This window comes from Macrobrachium nipponense, chromosome 35 (genome assembly GCF_015104395.2).
Source record: "Macrobrachium nipponense isolate FS-2020 chromosome 35, ASM1510439v2, whole genome shotgun sequence".
NCBI lineage: Eukaryota > Metazoa > Arthropoda > Malacostraca > Decapoda > Palaemonidae > Macrobrachium > Macrobrachium nipponense.
Window position 1 is genome coordinate 11,487,905 of NC_061096.1, and position 19,866 is coordinate 11,507,770.

At 39.5% G+C, this 19,866-nt stretch overlaps 1 protein-coding gene and 1 long non-coding RNA gene across 2 annotated transcripts in view; both read left to right on the forward strand.

Annotated features, from left to right (window-relative positions):
* The window catches only part of LOC135208421 (uncharacterized), a 44,840-nt gene extending 25,794 nt beyond the window's left edge, over positions 1-19,046 (forward strand). Inside the window, exon 2 of the long non-coding RNA XR_010313161.1 lies at positions 18,986-19,046. This is a non-coding gene — a long non-coding RNA (uncharacterized LOC135208421). The remainder of the gene's footprint in view (positions 1-18,985) is intronic.
* The window catches only part of LOC135208420 (mucin-5AC-like), a 673,035-nt gene that overhangs the window by 514,051 nt on the left and 139,118 nt on the right, over positions 1-19,866 (forward strand). The window lies entirely within an intron of this gene.

The window sequence follows — 19,866 nt, forward strand, 5'->3', positions numbered from 1 at the left end:
AGCTTTTGCTCGTGTCTTTAGTACCCTGATAACTCACAATCAATCGTGTCTTGAGTAATCCTGAAAACGACAGAAAAGCTGAGCTTTGCGAAAGTCGTCCCCCGTTTTCTTTCTCGGGTAAACTTTCCTATTCTGTCATTAGCCTCGAGAGAACGCCTTGGGGTGAACACTGGCTTCTGCTGCTGGCATGGTTACTGGCTGTGCGTCACTGCGCTCATTTTTCCACTCGACGAAATTAACGCGGAAAGTCCACCCGTTTAAGATGGAAACTTCTATGGATTTCTCCTTCCTCTTCTATTTCCTCGGTTTCACCTCTTGAGGAATTCCAACGTATGAGTTCCTCGTTTTTGTCTTCCAGGAATTTATCTTTATAATTGTTTTCCTGTCGTTGGATTATTCCGGTGAGGGTGGGGGGGGGGGGGGGGGGGGGGGGGGGGGGGGGGGGGGGGGGGGGGGGGGGGGGGGGGGGGGGAGTACATTATGGTCGGAGGTTGTCATCAACTGCCTCACCAGCATTTCGGTCCGGGAAGTAATTATTCCCTCTTTCTCCCGTAATTAAGTTATGTCCTGTAATTATAGCTTCGACTTCTTTTCGCACTGCCAGGATGTCTTCTTTTTACCCACTGCTATTATTCCCTTTCTTCTTTGTTTGTTACTATTATTCAGATGATTATCCTTGTTGTTCTTGCTCCTCAACTCTTGGTTTTCATTTCCCTCTTTCCTTTTACAGTCTGTACCTAATCTGTATCCAAACCTCACCACGTTTTCCTTCGTCAGTATGTTCATGCATCCATCATTTCCAGTTCTGGATTGATGGGAATTCTGTAATGAAAACGAACTCTGTCAATAATTTGATTTCTTTCCGTGAAATAAATCTGACTGGTGTAATTCCTCGAGAATCCAATAATAACAAGAGATCCGTGAAATTCGGTTATAACGATAGCGGGGTCGAAGGAGAATGGAATTATCAAAAGAAAAATGACACATGAAATAACTGAAAGATAAGAGAGACTGGCCAGATTTGTTATTACTGTTGTTCAGGGGGACTTGTTTTATTTTATACTGATAAACATTTAAGCAACTAATGATCGATGTTCATGGCTAAGGTAATTATATATTAGTCATTAGTGTCTCATCACATTTTACCGAAGATCGTTTGTAACCTAGAAATGATAATTTTAGGTAGTGTATTAACTGGTAAAAACTTGTCATTTTAGATTAAACACAAACACAAACACACACACATATATATATATTATATATATATATTATATATATATATATATATATATATATATATATATATATATATATATATATATATGCTCTGATTAAATTTTTAACAGTTTTCAATAAAGTCAGGGCCTCTAGTAGATTCTAGCCCTTGCGTAGTACGTGATTGACTTATCATATTCACATGTATAACAGGCTGTACAATCTTGAAAAAAGTAAAATAAAACAAAGCGAGCTCCATGCGTATTACGTGATTGACTTATAGTATTCAGATGTATAACAGGCTATACATATTCGGATGTATAACATGCTATAATATTCAGATATATAACAGGCTATACAATCTTAAAGAGAAAGCGAGCTCCTTGCGTATTACGTGATTGACTTATAATGTTCAGATGTATAACAGGCTATACAGTCTTAAAAAAGAAAATAGCGACATGACGATATAAACCCGTGAAAGTATGAAAGACACAGGAGCTGAATGTCTTTATTGTAAGAACGGACTATTAAATGAAGCAAGAGAGATTAACATCAATTTGCATTTCTTTGTAAATGGGAGAAAGTGGCCCATAGAAAGGTTTTCGGCGGTGGTCGATAGCAGAGCTCTTCTTGAAGGAAGCGGTTGAGAAAGAGCTCCGCGTTTCACAACCCGACCCTTAGGAAATTAGTAGCAGTGCAGTCTGGGATTCCAGGCGCTCGGTTTACACACGAGGCCTCGTTTTGGAATAGTTGGTTTCCTTTACTTTCCTCGAAGTTTTGCCTCCTTCTTTTCACTTCTCACCATTGTTGCTCATCATTTCTTTTTATATAAGAGAATGGAAGCAGTTGGGAGTATTGTAGGCTGTTATCCTTATAACATAAAGAGAGCGAACACAAAGAGAGTATATTATGATATAAATTATGCCCAACTTCTCAGATGGTACCCATCATACACACACCAAGAAAGGACATTTACCTCGTCCACAAATCTTGTCAGGAATCTCTCTCTCTCTCTCTCTCTCTCTCTCTCCTCTCTCTCTCTCTCTCTCTCTAATGGATTTGCCTCTTTCCCTGTGGAGGTTAGGAATGTCTGTCTTGACTTTTTCTGGAATGACGAAAATGCTTGTTACTGATATTGGTCTGCGGGACTTAACAAAGGGTCCGCCTCCACAACATCTCTATTTGAAAATTCGCTTTATTCAAAATCTTGTTTGCTCTGTGCAGCGTCGTAGGTATTTCTTGTTAATTATATGTCTTCATGTTTATCCATGCACCTTTATTATTATTATTATTATTATTATTATTATTATTATTATTATTATTATTATTATTATTATTATTATTATTAGTGGTCAGACATTGATATGGTTGCTTGGTTAAAATTATGCCCAAAAGTCACCCGTGGATTTGGTAAGGCGTGAAAGGGTGTAAGCGACCTGATGTGCAGAATTAAATTCTGTCCAATCAGTAGAAGCACATTAAAATCAAGCATCCCGATATGGTCTACGACACACCGATGAGAATTGAACAGAAAAAGATTTAGTGGGAAAAAAATAAAGAGAACAAATAAACTCAGAAAACTAATGTAAAAGGCAGTTAAAAATTATGAATACAAAACCAAACAAATAAGCACAGAGATTAATCCATTGCTTGTACAAAAGAAAATAGATGCTTTCTAAAGAAAATCAAGGCAAAAGGGATGTAAGGCTCATTAGTCAGTTTGACATTATGGCACCGCAACAGAATTTGGATTCTTTCACTTTGCCTTATGATCATGGCACTCAGCCTCAGACACTGATCATTTCAGAAATTATTTACTGCAACAATTTTATGTCAAATGGCCTGGCAACATTCTTCCATTGATGTCATGAGACTTCAGCCGTCCCCCCTGGAGAACAATGTTTGTTTATTTGTATGGTGTTTTACGTTGCATGGAACCAGTGGTTATTCAGCAACGAGACCAACGGCTTTACGTGACTTCCGAACCACGTCGAGAGTGAACTTCTATCACCAGAAGTACACATCTCTGACTCCTCAATGGAATGCCCGAGAATCGAACTCGCGGCCACCGTGGCGGCACGCCAACACCATACCAACCACGCCACTGAGGCACTTTGGAGAACAGTGTGCCAACAACGGCAAAAAAAGAAATCGGAAACACAAGGCATCAATCATTTCTGACAGAGATAGCTTGGATTCAAAGAGCATGCCTAGTACTACAAAATATTCGGAATTTCATGTAGTGTCTCACCAACACAAAATCAGTCGTGAAACAAGATTATTGTATGATACTGGCTAATCGTCTACATTTTAGCTTTGTTAGAGTCCAGTCATACCTCCTGACTGCATTTTATTTAAAAAAAAAAAAAAAGGCTGGAGAGAAAGAGTTGCAACATCTACATACTGTATGTAGTACTCTCATTTTCGAAGTCAGCAATCACTGGGCTATTGAAAACTGAAAGCATATAGCATTATAAACTGAAAACACATAGCATTATAAATCTGATTTCATTTCTTAGTTCAAGGCTAACTAAAAACTCCATCAACAACAACTCTCGAATACCACCCACTTGAACAACCATTATGGAAAGTGTCAAATTAGTTGACTTTGTCAAAAGCACCACTAAATCAATTAGTCCATTCCATTGTCAAGGTCGTCTTGAATGTAGCTAATGTAATCTAAATTGGCTTCACTAGTAAGTAATTGTTTTCTTTGAGTGCGTTACCTGTCCAGAAGCAAGTCGTTAGATTCTAGTTACTCATTATACTTGATTAAACCTATACTTTTCAACCTCCTGAAATAGCACAGGAACCTTTGAAAACAGACTGAATATGGGACTATGTACTCTCTCTCTCTCTCTCTCTCTCTCTCTCTCTCTCTCTCTCTATGTATATATATATATATATATCTTATATATTATATATATATAGAATATATAATTGTCAAGTGTACCAAGCTGAGCTCGGTAAAACAATCTGTTTAGTTTGTTGAGGTTTTCATCAGAATCCTTAGAGCAAAAAGAATTTTAGTGACAGTGGTTAAGTTGTCAGATGCAAGAAAGATAAACATCAACCAAAGACTGATTAGCCTCAAAAGGTCCCAGAATTAGTTCTGCCCCGTCACTCGCTGATAAGGGCAAACAAGTAAATAGACTCTGTCCAAAGGTGAAGGACTTTTTCATGGTCCGCCTGTGATGAGGTTGAATTGTTTCTTGTGCTTTGGTAAATAAAATACTATGCTTTCTTTCTGCTGACCTTTAAAGTACATAATGTTTAATTACTCCTGCTAGAGGCTAAATACTGTTTTTTTCTTTTTGTATAGCTTTCTTTAAGGTAGAACAAGACATGTTCCTTGTGGCTAGCAATTCAGTTTCATAATAGAATTAATGGATATTTGCTAGATGGTGACCCCTAATGGTTTTCGGGGTCGTAATCTGGGACTAATAATTCTTAGGGGTCATTATCTTTATGATATTTACAGTCTTTTTTTTTTGTATATTTTCACAGTAATCCCCAACGGGCTTGTAATAAACACGCCGCAAAGATGGATACGTATGCTCCTGGTTAAGACCCTTGGGGATCACTATCTAGGAAAAATCCGAATAAAGTTGAGTGGCTTCCAAGTCAGCCACAGTGCAGTATATATTTCATGTTGCAGCGCTGAAAACTTCATGATTAATCGTCGGGAAACACTGGTTTCAAGAGTCGGCAAACTAAACATCGGCCTAAACTAGAGAGGAAACGCTTATGTAACTGCCAGTATATCACACTATGATATGAAGAATTCTAAGATATGCCTTGCCCACCTGCATTGCTAGAGCCACCAAATTTGAATAACAGATCAAGCCTTGATGTTAGTAGATTGTTCCAATAACGTTCTCTCACCCGAAGTCAAATATAGAATCCTTGCCAGGTCTACGATAGACTCAAAATGCTTATTATATCATATATTCTGCAATCTCAGTAGCACCATATCTCACAATAGTTACGTTCACAGTTCCCTAAGTGATCAAAAGTAAGCTCTGTTCTAGTAATTTGTTTTCTTGTGGATAGAGACAGGTTTATGAAAACATGGAATTAGAAATTCTTTCATACACTTACTTTAAGAAATAAGAGAATAATTAGCTAAACATCGAACATATTTCTTGGAGATCTCGACTATGTCAGTAAATATCCAGGGTTTAGTGCTGTCACTAGAAAACACTAAAAGCATAAAATTTCTTAAATAAAGAATTACAGAACATCAGCGTACAACCTGTGTAGAAAACAGGAACAGAAATGTTAATACAACGGCATCTGAGGTTATAATCGAGTTGAAAACAATGATCTGTAAATCAAGGTATAAGTGAACAGATCAGCAAAGAGAATTCTGTACCATGAAAGACTAAAGATGCCCTCCAAAGCTGTTGTCAGCTGGGAAGGGTAACTAAGAAGGATCAAAGATAAGAAGGAGAGAAGGGAGAGACCGAGAACTAGTTGAAGTAAGGAAAGGGAAGACCACTTCCACGTTTAAATGAATCTCATGAAGACCCGTTTTTAAAAATCAGAAAATGGCACAAGAAAGTAAAACATACCAGTGTCCCCATAGGGAAAGGAAGTCCCTCAGAAGCTCTTGAATTTGAATAACTTGGCTTCTGATATGTGGCGCAGCTTAAGATTTTGGATCAAAGTTATAGCTCTTCTCAAATGCAAGATGCCAGGCCTATTTCCCAGCATTCCATTTATAAGTCTGGATTTTCATAAACTTCAAACCTTTCACCATTTTTGGGTTTAATTCCATCTACGTTTTAAATCTTTCTTCATTCTGTGGTTTAATTCCTTTTGCGTTTTAAATTTTTCATCATTCTTTGGTTTAATTCCCCCTGCTTTTTAAATCTTTCATCATTCTTGGGTTTAATTCCCTCTGCTTTTTAAATCTTTCATCATTCTTGGGTTTAATTCCCTCTGCTTTTTAAATCTTTCATCATTCTTGGGTTTAATTCCTTCTGCGTTTTAATCTTTCATCATTCTTGGGTTTAATAATTAATTCCTTCTGCGTTTTAATCTTTCATCATTCTTGGGTTTAATTCCCTTTGATTTTTAAATCCTTCATCATTCTTGGGTTTAATTCCTTCTGCATTTTAATCTTTCATCATTCTTGGGTTTAATTCCTTCTGCATTTTAATCTTTCATCATTCTTGGGTTTAATTCCTTATGCTTTTTCAGTCTTCTCTTTGTCTTTGTCAGGCCTGGGCTAGATGTGGGCCTTTGATTAATCCCCCATTGCTTTCACACTTAGAATTAAAATTCGCTTCCTCTGTAAACCGATCATATCCACCCGCCTGTCATCAGTGCTAACATTTAAACCATTCAGTATTCCATAAATTCTCACGACCTTACGGTTGCCTACATTCACTGTCAACTTTCTCTTCTTGCTGACATGACATAATGATTGATGTTGATCATGACATCAGAAAGACGGAGGTGGAACGCAAACGTGAGAATGTGAGTTCATTGCCAACAATCTGACATTATGGTCAGCCTCTGGCTTCTTATCTGCTGGTGGTGGTTGGAGATCTCAGACTCCGCCTCAAATGTTGTCTCCTTTCCGTCCTCTCTAGCTAATGCATTCCGACATATCGATGTGTTGTAAGACTGTGCGTTTGCCTAGAATACAGTATATATATATATATATATATATATATATATATATATATATATATAGTATATATATATATATATATATATACTGATGCAGTTTCTTAAAATCATGAAATATTGGAAGTCTCCAAACGGCAAAGTGTTTTCCATGTTCTTTTTGGAATTTCATATATCAACCTAAGATGCGTTTGTAATAATAACAGTTGCACGAACATTTGCGAGTAAAGCGTTCATATATGTAACTCTTTTTGTCATATTTCGCTGTGTAAGTTCAATGGAATATGGGTTTTCATTTTGCCCCCAGAAAAACGGCCCTTTTCTCGGAAATATCAACTTCTCGTCATTGGTTTTTACAGGCTACGGGTAAACTTCAAAACAGTGACTATCACAAGTTAGTACAGAATCTTGAACACTGGGCACTTGATACCTCCGTTCGTATTCCTCCTCGCACCTTACGTTCCCCCCCCCCTCCCCCCCCCCCCCCACACCCGCTGCAAAGTTTTCCTCCTGTTACTCCTTTTCAAACCTTTTTACTGTCAATTTCCCTCCAGCGCTGAATGACCTCATAGGTCACAGCGCTCGGCCTTTGGCCTAAATTCCATATTCTATCTATCTACCAGGTACTCGAGTTACTGGAAGGATGTTTCATTTTTTATTTTAGACCATAAAATTAAATCTTTCTTGGTTGAACTGCAGGGAGCGGTTTATGCTATGGAAGGTTCTGCCTTGAGGTCTGCCCTTGAATCACTACTTCAAAGGAGAATTTGGAATTAACTACTCCCCTCTCTTTTAGAGCAATCTTAAATGAAAGCGGTTTATTGTAGTATCTCTCTCTCTCTCTCTCTCTCTCTCTCTCTCTCTCTCTCTCTCACACACACACACACACACACACACATACGTATTTGCGGGTTTGGAATGGCATAGAAAGACTATAAAAAGAAGGGAGTGGAAGGACATGTCTGAGGCCTTTGTCCTGCAGTGGACTAACAACGCCTGATGATGATGAGATGATGATGATGATGATGATATTATATATATATATATATATATATATATATTATATATATATATATATGTATATATATGTGTATATATATATATATATATATATATATATATATATATATATATAATATGTATCTTTATATAATGCGGCTTGGCGTAATGACTTATTTTCTTACTAAATTTTATCCGACAGTAACTTACTTATGATGGACACATATTCCTTTAAACTAGTCACCTTTTTCTTCCGGTAACCAATCAGAAACCCGCTAAAGTGATTGCTGTATAATTTGAGGTTTTGTGATTGGTCAGTCTCCACCCTGGTCGATGAGACGCCCTTGAATCCTGCAAATAAGTTTGTTCGAATTCAGGTTAGTTGTACAGTGTACCTTGCGGAGACTCTCTCTCTCTCTCTCTCTCTCTCTCTCTCTCTCTCTCTCTCTCTCTCTCTCTCTCTCATATTGAATGTTGAATGTAAACTCGATAGAGAATAGTTAGTGTGCTTCGTCAACGATGGGAGAGAAACGGCAAACAGTACTTTCATCGACGTTAGTATAAGGTATATTTATGTAAAATTATAGTCATTATCTTTTATTTAAATGCAATCTCTCTCTCTCTCTCTCTCTCTCTCTCTCTCTCTCTCTCTCTCTCTCTCTCTCTCTCTGTGTATCCTTCAGAACCCTTTTCCGAAAGTAAATTGTAATCGTTTCCAAACAGTCGGGAGTCAGGTTTTTCCTTTCTCCCTCTATAGCCAGACACGACAATGTAGAAAGGGCCAAGACGTTGTTCCCGAGCTCCGTGATCTCCTCTTGCTTCTTCTTGTCATTAATCACACTTTTCACTCAGATTCGCTTCGTTTATCATTTTCTCTGGTTCGTCAGTCGTGCATATCGACAAATATGTACGTTTGGAGATGAAACAAGGGTTCTCTTGGGCGGGGATAATACCCAAAAATTCTAAATACAGGTGGAGTACGTGAGGACATATGCCGTTCTTTCCCAGCCCACCCCTAGCACACATGAACAGGCGACTCACAAGCTGCAGGTGTACGATAATCACCCTAAGCGAAGAGAACGCTCTCAGTAACTGGAACTTCGCTTCATTGTCAGGTTCAGAGTTCACAATTAAAGTGTTTAATAATGCCGCGTAATTGTCATCTTTCCTTGAATTATTTTTCCTCTTGCCGATTTTCTTCAATTTAGAATGTTTAACTTTATTTGCGTGTCATGTATGAATACATACATACATGCATACGTATATATAGTATAAATATACATATGTACGTATATTTGGTGTTGCGGAAATAGAACATTATCTATAGTGCAAAATTAAATTATTAGCATGTCCAACTTCATACTGATGCAAACGTAATTATACATAAGTACACACAGATTATATATATATATATATATATATATATATATATATATTATATATATATATATATATATAATATATACATAAAATTTATTTATTATGCATGTGCACGTGTGTTTATGTGAAAACAGAGAGAGAGAGAGAGAGAGAGAGCAGCTATTCATATTCATGCACACGTTTGTTTGTTTGAAACAGCAGCAGTCGATCTTTCCTAGAGTCTGTCTCGTGTGATCTCATAGGAGGAAAAGGAGTGAAACGTAGTATGTGGCAAATCATTCGCTGATATTGTATGTCTCTGGCGCTCTTTTGCAAGTCAGTGTTGGGAAATTCATGAACGTGGTCAATGTAGTGCTGAATATTGTTCTTTATGAAGTCAAGATTAAAGTGTTATGAGAAGCTTTTCGACAATGTGTTGTATATGCGTATATATGGACACACAGGCATACACGTACACATTTTATATACTATATACGCACATATGTGTGTGTGTGTGTATTATCTACAAATATTGTAAGATATAAGAAACATTAATTTTTTTTTGTCGTAAATGAACAATGATCTCTTCAATAGCTTTCATCCAGCTCTTTTGGGATTTTTGTGACCAAGTCCACAGAGCTGAAAAAACAAGCCTATTAAGACAACATTGAATATTTTCGAAAATTTCACAATTGTGTTTACTATATATATCATATAATCTATTTATTGTGCATGTGCACCTATGTGTATGTGAAAACAGGGAGACAGAGAGAGTTTTTGATTTTATATATATATATATATATATATATATATATATATATATATATATAGTATATATATATATATACGTTTGGGCGTACATAAGCCGAAAAGTATGCGGAGTGTCTGTACTGTTATGTATATAATCGTATTCTTTGTTAGAACGACCGTACAAGTATTATATGTTGAAAATTCCCTCTCTCTCTCTCTCTCTCTCTCTCTCTCTCTCTCTCTCTCTGTATGTGTGCGTGCGTGTGTTTGTGTATGTGTCTGTGTGTGTTCTTACGCTGGAAGACGCGGAGTAAAGCGTAGAAACTATTTTATATGAGCCATAAAGCTAAATAGTTCCCATAAGCTTCACTATTTATGCCGTTCTAGTGCCTACTTCCCTCTGGGGACAGGCGGTTCCTGCTATAAAGAAAATTTGAGAACCAGCTGTGTCGACTTTCTGCCCTAACAGCATTTTCTGAAACATTCTCTTGTTTATGTTTGTATTAAGAGAGATTGGCTACACCCATACACAGATATTTATATGTAACCATTCTTTAGAAGGTACGTGAACGTTTTATGAGACGAGAAGGTGAAAATACGGAATCTGAAGGATTTTTTATACGCGTACATTTTGTTCTATTCATTCTTGTGCGTTGCTGCTTTACGGTCACCGTTTAGCCCGGCAGGGAATGAGTTTTAAGAAATGATTCGGTAACTTTGTTATTTTAAGCGATGCAATCCAACCAATAAAAGCTGCTCGGATGGAGCGAGTGAGGCAATGTCGTTCTTAGGAACCGATCTAGACACGATTCCTTAGAACGTCTTGGAAAAAAAGGTGAATGATTAGTCCTCTCTCTCTCTCTCTCTCTCTCTCTCTCTCTCTCTCTCTCTCTCTCTCTCTCTCTCGGAGGGGTGGGGGGAGGAATCCAGGTATCACTTAATTGCTTGTGTTGTCGTCACGCGACAAATTATCGCCTGATGCGTTGCCAGTATTACTGATTATCCTGCAGCACCCTGGCCCAGTTGACCTTGCTTTCGGCGCAGTTTCCATCCTGTTCTGTTATGACCTGTGTCCAGAGAACGTCCTTGCCTCGTGGGGAAGAAGGTAAGTCGCTGGAAATGCATAAGTAGGGAGGCATAAAAGTCGGTAGTAGGTGGGGAAGTTGACGTGTATTTCGGTAGGGGTAAGTGGTTACCTCGCCAGGGGGGTAGATAAGTAGGTGAGTAGACGAGTATAGGTAGGTAAGGGAATGGGTCCGTAGACTTGGTGCAGTGGAGAGGAAGGGGTTATTAGGGCAAGACAGAGAAGCCGGAAGTTGTTCGTCAAAGGAGAAAGTGAGCTAAAAAGGTTGGAGGGGAAAAAAGCAGGACCCATTTGCTCTCTATTTGTTGATTATTGGTCTCTCTTGCTTCCACTGCTTCCTGTACACCGTAAGGGCCCGCTGTCCTTTTCTCCCGCCCCCAACCCCTGTCGATCCCCCACGAGTTCAGAAATAAAGGAATTCAAGGCAGAGTTTCGTAAGAACAGTGATCATAGCTTCCTAACACCTGCTTCCAATTTTGTACCATCTCTCTCTCTCTCTCTCTCTCTCTCTCTCTCCTCTCTCTCTCTCTCTCTGCAGTGCAGTTATACAACTGTTCTTTTCCGACCACCTTTATCGTGACTTGTTATAAGTGCGAGGTATTCTTATGGAATTAGGACGTATAATCTGAAATTTCATGACGCGCTCCTCACGAACGGGATGGTATCCATGACGCCTTCTTCGGGCTTCTTTGTTGTTGTCTTGGGTGGTTAGTGTTGTTATTCCTCCGCGGCTGCTGTCAAAATCATTATGGTACCGTCTAGTGTGCTTCATAGATATAGTGAATTTGATTTTAAAACTCAGGCACATATACTAATTTATGCATGCGGGTGAGCATACAGTTTCCCCATTATTGGATTTCTTAAAAGCGTAGAGTGTATGCATGTTCCTTAATACATAATACATGCATACACACACGGCTTCCCATAATGGGGTGGCAAAATCACGGAGGTAGGAGCACATAGTTGATGTAACGTTGGTGTGTATATTCACATTCGTTGCGGGTAAAGTAAAAGAGTCATAAATTGACCTAAGATTAGGAAAATGAGTTCCTGGGCATAGCAGGTTGCGAAAGCTGAGAAACTTCGAATCATGACACACAGATTTCCTGCTAATAGTCAAGTCTACCCCGAAGTCCCGTTCTCGACGGGAGGCGCTGCTTCATTCATGTTCGCGTGAAGACGCCAGGTCCCGTAAAAACGCCAGAATAAAGAACAAAAAAAAAAAATACCTGAAATTCTTTCGCCGAAGTTGGCCCCCTTCGGGTATAAGGTGAGGCAACGCCTAGGCGATGCGTCACGTGAGGTAAACGTCATTTATAGGGCGGGAGGGGGAGGGGCGTTTAGGCGAGTAGGAAGATGAATTCTGATTGGATGCGGGTAAACCCAGATTATGGCGATTTCCTGGAGCTGGTCCTTGCGTCAAAGTTGACAAATATGTCCCGGTCACACACACACACACACACACACAGTCGGCATAGTTCTCCGCATTCCTCCAAGGCTGCACTGACTGTCATGTAAGTTTTCATAGTTACCCTTGGTTTGTCTAGCGACCAAGGTCTCTCTCTCTCTCTCTCTCTCTCTCTCTCTCTCTCTCTCTCTCTCATACACACACACACACACACATATATATATATATAGTCTTTTATGATTATTGCATGACGAAGAACGAAAAAAAATGACAGATCCAGTTTCGATCAGAACTCGCCATCACCGTCACGTACGCATGTTGACCGAAGTCGAATGGGGCCGTTTTAACAGTGGCACTGAGGCCAGGCATTGATTGACACCACACCTGGGAGGTGAAGGTTGCTGGTGCTTGAGAGGCCGCGTTGTACATCATCGCCTCTGGTGGTGTCACTTCCGTATCTTTTTCAACTCTGGGATCGTTTTCTCGGTTCCTAATCCTCGCCTCGCCTGTCGCACCTCTTCCTTCAGTGGAGGTCCTTTTCCAGTGGCTACCAGCAAGTTTTTTTTGTCTGTTTCTTGACTTGTCATCGACTGACCCTCGTGATTCAAAAGGGATTTGCCTTTCATTTCTTTATATAGTCTAGACGAATTTTATCCGTGTTCATTGATAGGTTTATTAGAGATTGACCCAAATCATGGGGGGAAAAAATTGTCTCTTTGCGTGGGAATTCTTTTATTTATTTTTTTTTTTAGTTTTATTCACAGTATTTTTTGCCCGTGTCTATTGATCGGCCCAGCAGCGGTTCATCCACGTGTCCAAAGTGGATTAACGTTTTTAAATAGGATTTCTTTGCTTTTTCTTATCATACTACTTATTATTCTAGAATCGCTAATCATATTTATTGACTGAACTACGGGTTGAAATTGATTTAGCTATTTCCATGTAAATCTTAGATGTTTTTTCATGTGAGATTATAGCTTTGGAGGTTTGGCTTCGCAATATTATGTCATTCCTCGATGTCACGTTCTGATGTTGGCTGGGAAATGAATGCAAATAAAAGAATAAATATATTGGTCCTTGTTTAAAAGAAATAAATAGATTTATGAATTAGACACAGAATAAATAGAAGGAGACAGATCTATGAATTTGATATAGAATAAATAAAAGGTTGATCATCTTTCATTCCAGTAAAAATGGATGGAATAAATTTCCTGTGAAAAATGGTCTCTAGTAACTTGACGATTGTTATTGGGATTTTGAAACCGTTGATATCTCTTTGATCCGTGGTTTATAAATCGATTTCCGGAGCTATAAATTTGTGTAAAAACTGTTTTCATTCAGGTTTACAAACTTAGGTATATTCCTATTATTTTCTGGCAGGCGTTGTTTTCCAACCTGGAGTTTTCCACTATTCGTTACCATGTTCATTACGAAGCCAATCCGATGAAAAAGTAATTTTAAGTCCAGGAAATTTCACGACAGGAGCAGAACTAAATACGCAGTGCTCCTCTTCTCTCCCCTTCTTTCCCCCTGCTCCCCTAACCCCAAATCTACCCCCGCCCCCTTCCTCTTCCCCAGACCACCCATCACCCAGAATAACTTCTACATTCCAACTTTCATGTCCTTTCTCGAGGGAGGCCCTCCGGCTCCGCCCTTCTCTTTTTCTTCTCCCTCTTTAACCCCTCAACCCAGAACCGTAATCTCACAAACAGAAAAAAAAAAAATTAAGAAAAAGAAAATGTTGAGAATCATGAAACTGTTGAGGAAATCAATATTCGTGGCTCCTCAAAGTGACTGAGGATCGTTATGTTTTGATGTGCGCCCATCATGACAGCGAGGTGGCCTCGTTCTGTATTTGGGCTGCTAAGCATGAATCTGCCAATATGGCCCGAGGTCATTTTAGGCAGGAGGTGTAGTGTCGTCCCTATCCATAACAACCCTCACCACTCTCTCTCTCTCTCTCTCTCTCTCTCTCTCTCTCTCTCTCTCTCTCTCTCATTCTGTTTGTCCAACATGCTTATTTTCCTTGTAATTTGGTGACCTCTGTATTTTTCCTCCCGTGTCCACCAGAAATATTGGCCCGTCTTATTAGGAACGCAGATCAGGTTTGCCTTGACGTAAGGTATTCAGCTCAGCAGTTATTTCCGATTCCATCTGGAACGAATTCCACGGCGTTTATCTTCCAAGGTATTTGGGCGCCACCCCATCCGTGGTCCTCGAAGGGCTTTCTCCTCCAGGCAGGCTCGTCTTTCAGGGCGTTTGTTTTCCAGTGCGACCTTTACACGTTCGTTTCTAATTAGCCATTCACGAGAGGTGGTTTGGCTCAAGTTAAGAGTCTCTTTGTTTATGACATAGCTTCCGTGTGATAAAGATGGCAATAGTCTCCTCCATTTTGTGAGGTTTGAGTGGCATCAAGACAGGACCCTGACATTCTCTGTTTATACCGGGATTTCACCGTCATCGAGATTTATCATTTTCAGTTTCCTTAAGCTATGACAGTAGTCTGTTTTATCTTTTTTTTCATTCTAGTTTTTCTACCTTTGAAGTAAGACAGTAGCCTATTTCTGTGGTTGTGGTGAATGAATTGGTTCTGTTTGTTGACATCTCGGTGCCAGACAATAATCTTTCCGTACCCGGGGTTTCTGGGCCTCCAGACCGACAGTCATATCTTTTCATTCTATTTCTTGATGTCTTTAGGTCTTTCTTTGCTGGAGTTTTAAGGTCTTCATCCTAGACAATAGTTCCTTTAAAACCTTTTCAAAACTGGGTGGAACTCTGGTTAAGTAGTTGAAACTAAAGCATTAATGCTTCTACTCGCGTCAAAGATTTGTATCATTATCATCCAAGATGACGGATCACTTCATAGGTTTAATGTCACTCCGTCAATACAACAACCATCATTCTTCAGCTTTGCTTCCGCCACTCCCTCTATCACACACAGATCGTCTTTTTTGACGGGTCAGGACTTGGATTATCAGTTACTGTAACGGTATCGACATTCTCTCTCTCTCTCTCTCTCTCTCTCTCTCTCTCTCTCTCTCTCTATATATATATATATATATATATATATATATATATATATATATATGTGTGTGTGTGTGTGTGTGTGTGTGTGTGTTTGTAGATATATACATATATATATGTATATATATTAATATATTACTATATATATATATATATATATATATATATTAATATAAACATATATATTTATTTATATACACTACTAATACAATTGCTGCTTTTTTTAATTCATTATCATTATCATGATCGTTATGGTTCTCGCTTTTTCATATCGCCCCGGCCGTTTTCAGATTTCATGAGACATGAGCATCAAGGCAGTCCGGTAACCTTTTTAAGGATGTCGATTCCATTGGCATTCAAATCTCCTCCACTGGGAGGGGCAGATCAGGTGATGTGTCACAAGGCAAGTTCCGCTACGCTTTGAAACCGCCACGAGTTAGGTGGCTTATTGATACAGAGAGAGAGAGAGAGAGAGAGAGAGAGAGAGAGAGGGGCGGGAAGGAAATAAGGGAGAGGTTATTTGCTAAGATAAATAATGCTACGTGCTGAATTGGTTGCAGGCCTTCTAGAAATGTTGATAAGTGCATGGGTGTGAACACCTTGCTGAAAACTCCTTTATATTAGCTTTCTGTGCGTGTGTTTTTGCGTGGCAGGAGATCTGTCAAGTACAGTTCAGATAAAATGTTTTTGAGTTATGAATCTCCCTTGTAAAACGCAATATGACGCAATGAAGATTAAGCAAAGAGGCAGTCCTTGGGTGGTTGTCCAATTTAACTGGATACCTAGATGCGTTTACTTTTATTAATGTGAGACTTCTCGGGCCACTGTTTGACCCCTTGGTAAACTATGAAGTTATTCTGCGCGTTTCTAAGAAATGACATATAGGACAAGGTAACTAGCCCGTGCCTTTAGGAAAACGAGTGCCACTTAGAATGTCGATGGTATTGGTTCCAGAGTTTTTACTTTCGGGTACAAATCCGATTGCGTGAAAACTCAGTAATCTGTGGTTTGTAAACAGCTGTCCAGAAGTTTTTAGTTCCTTGCTTTCTGGAATCTGTCATAAGATGAACAGTAAAAGTTGGCCTCCGTGCAGCAAGCATTTGAATCAGTTTGTCACCCACAGTTGAAGTTCCACGTTCCAGCCTTGGCAGTGTGACGCAATGCTGGCACGTTCCTTCACCAGTCTACAGTAGTACAGCTCATTCTCTCTCTCTCTCTCTCTCTCTCTCTCTCTCTCTCTCTCTCTCTCTGTACGTGCGTCTCTCAGTGCCCCAGCACTTCCAGGGATTGGATAGAATCCACAAGCGACTGCGTCAGTATTCGTTAAATGACTTTGCGAACACATAAAATATGCAATTGGTATTTACAGCTTGCAACTTATCTGAAGGGACTTATCCCGGCCACGATAATTGCCTGGGTTTATAATCTTAGAACGTAGTTAAAGTTCGTCGGGTCAGCGAGGTGCATGTTCAGATTCAATTTGGTTTTGCCAAGCAACTTTTAGCTAATAAAAACCCCCATGGCAAGACTGCAGTCAGGAGTTATCCTCGACTGCCTTCCCTCTCCGTCTCGCCACCCTCTTCCCAACCCTCATTCTTGTTATCCTTGAACTTCATGACCACTAGGAAGTAATGCCAGAGAGAGAGAGAGAGAGAGAGAGAGAGAGAGAGAGAGAGAGAGAGAGAGAGAGAGAGGGTGTTATCAATTCCAAGCTTATATTTAATTATGAGGATCTCGTGTATATCATTTATATTTGAACATTCAAACATACAGAATTGCAAGCCTGACGTCAAGCTTTTTACCTCCAATATCACAAATAAGGAGTCTTCATGCTTCAAGAGTCTCTCTCTCTCTCTCTCTCTCTCTCTCTCTCTCTCTCTCTCTCTCTCTCTCTCTCTCTGTGTGTGTGTGTGTGTGTGTGTGTGTGTTCAAGTGAATTTCTGTCCAATGACATTTGGACTTTTACCTATCCCCGTTTTGTTAATGAACTCAAAACTTCCTAGTTAGAACCACCACCAACTGAAGGGAGGGAACACCCCGAGAGGAGTTTGGTATGCGATCCTACAGATAATTGACATCCGTTAGGCCTACTGTTCGAAGCCTTAGTCCTGGGGCATTTTGAATCATCCTTTCGTCGTTTCGGTTTGATTTGGCAATGGGAAGCTGATTTTTCAGACCCTCTCCCTGTTAACCTTACTTTTTGTGCTAGATCCAATTCCGAGCATCTTGTTTATTTATTGCTCTTGTAGCCCCCACAGTGTGACGTCGTATCTTCTGTGAAGTAACTAAGATTCCAGGCACTATAGGTATAGTAGTGCCCCAGAATCTGGAAATGAGAATTGTATTTCCCTGGCGGTAAACCGAATAGCTGAATTCCGGTTTCCTATTGCTGTTTACGTTTATTTTTGATGAAGTAATTGGTGGACGGGCGAGAGAGCGCCAGTGGCTTAGGCTGTGATTCTCCCATGAAAAGCGGCCTTGTCAGAAGGTCAGAGGCTTTCCTTGGCAAGCACTTTCACGAAGCGGGAAAAAAAAGTGTGTAATGAAGCAATAGAAATTTTGGGCAGAGGTGATCCTGGGCACTCTCTTCAAAGGAGAATGCTGACTTCCTCTTTTCACGAAAGAATGTTTGTTCCTGTGGAATGTGGTGGGACCCCCTCCCCCCGCCCTCTCTCTCTCTCTCTACGTAGTGTTAAATTCTTTGGCTTTTAATGAACTCTGTCGTGTTGTAGTGTCAAGTTGCATGTCTCAAGTTGCCTCTCGTCATGTTAATGGGTGGATGGAACTGACGAAAAGTAATGAAGAAAGACATCACAAACGTATTAGTTTTACTCGTTTTCGTTCATGCTAATATAAATCTATAAACTTGTCTGTTAAAATATTAGATTAGTTCTTGATAATGTTCCTGTCCTAAACAATCAAAATTCTAAAGTCCCAAGTATAGACTTCCTGACTCCTATATCTGCTCTTTCAAAAGGTCTCTCTCTCTCTCTCTCTCTCTCTCTCTCTCTCTCTCTTCTCTCTCTCTCTCTCTCCATTTTCGGACGAAGTTATTCTTTTTCCTACTGCCTTCTTTTTCTGTTTCCAGCGCCCAGACATAGTGAGGACATTCAGTTTAGTTTCCCGTCCAGATTGCCTTCAAACACACAATTTCAGGTAATGCCTGGCAAACAAAGATACTTTATACACACACACACACACACACACACACACACACACATATATACATATATATATATATATATATATATAATATATATATATATATATATATATATATATAACGTATCTTTGTTTGCCAAGCATTACCTGAAATTGTGTGTTTGAAGGCAATCTGGACGGGAAACTGAACTGAATGTCCTCATTATGTCTGGGCGCTGGAAACAGAAAAAGAAGGCAGTAGGAAACTCGCGTCCTTGCCTTCCTTACAGAGGGTCTTTAGAGAGGCTAATCCTTCTGTTCTTAGCGAGTGTTTTTTTTATATATATATTTGTTTTTGTTTTTGTTAGATTGCTACTCAACGGTTCTCTTACGCTGGCTCTGACCCACTGCAGTCGACTAATCACCAGGTATTTAATTCTCTGCATAGGTTCACAAGGGCACAGTGTATCTATGTAGAAATCGATTTTGTTAATTGTCTTAATTATTCGTTATTCTCTTCGTACTGTTTATCACTTTCTTCACACATGGGAGTTCTATTCTGTGGAAGCTTGTTTTGTAATTTACGGGCCAATTCAGTTTATCCCATACGAATGTTTGATCGTTTTTTTCTGAATAGCTCCTGTTGCCTTCTGTAAACTTACTTCTAATTCTTGGATTACACTACCGATGCGTGAGCTACCGTGACTATCTGCACGGTATATGTATGGACGTAGGGCTTGCGACCTCACCCTCAAAGTGATTCCTTTTGACACCCACCTGAAGAAGACTGTGACGGAAGGAGCCCATGGTCACGCTCAAGTCCGGGAAACAGCGTATACGACTCAGATGTGCAGTCTATCATTGGAAGGGATTAATAACGAAGGTCACTCTGGATTTTATGGACAAATTTCATTGATAAGAATTTCGTGGACATTTTAATTTCTACGCTTGACGTGACAAATGACAGTTTTTGGAGGTTTTATGGAAATAGTTCACCTGACTGAAGCTGTGACTTTAGCCAGTAAGAACAGAGAAGAAGACTGGCGTTGTGATGGGGCATGATTATTTATTATGGGTGATGGCTTTCATATCTGTGACCAGCTTTTTCAAGTGTTGCGTGTAACTTATTTGAACTTTTCCTCTCTCTTCAACTATTCTCACACGAATTTACGTATGCTTGTGCGCGCGCTAGTTCTCATTGTCCTTTGTAGAGGTGTTTGTGTGTGCCTGTGTGTGTCTGTATGCTCTT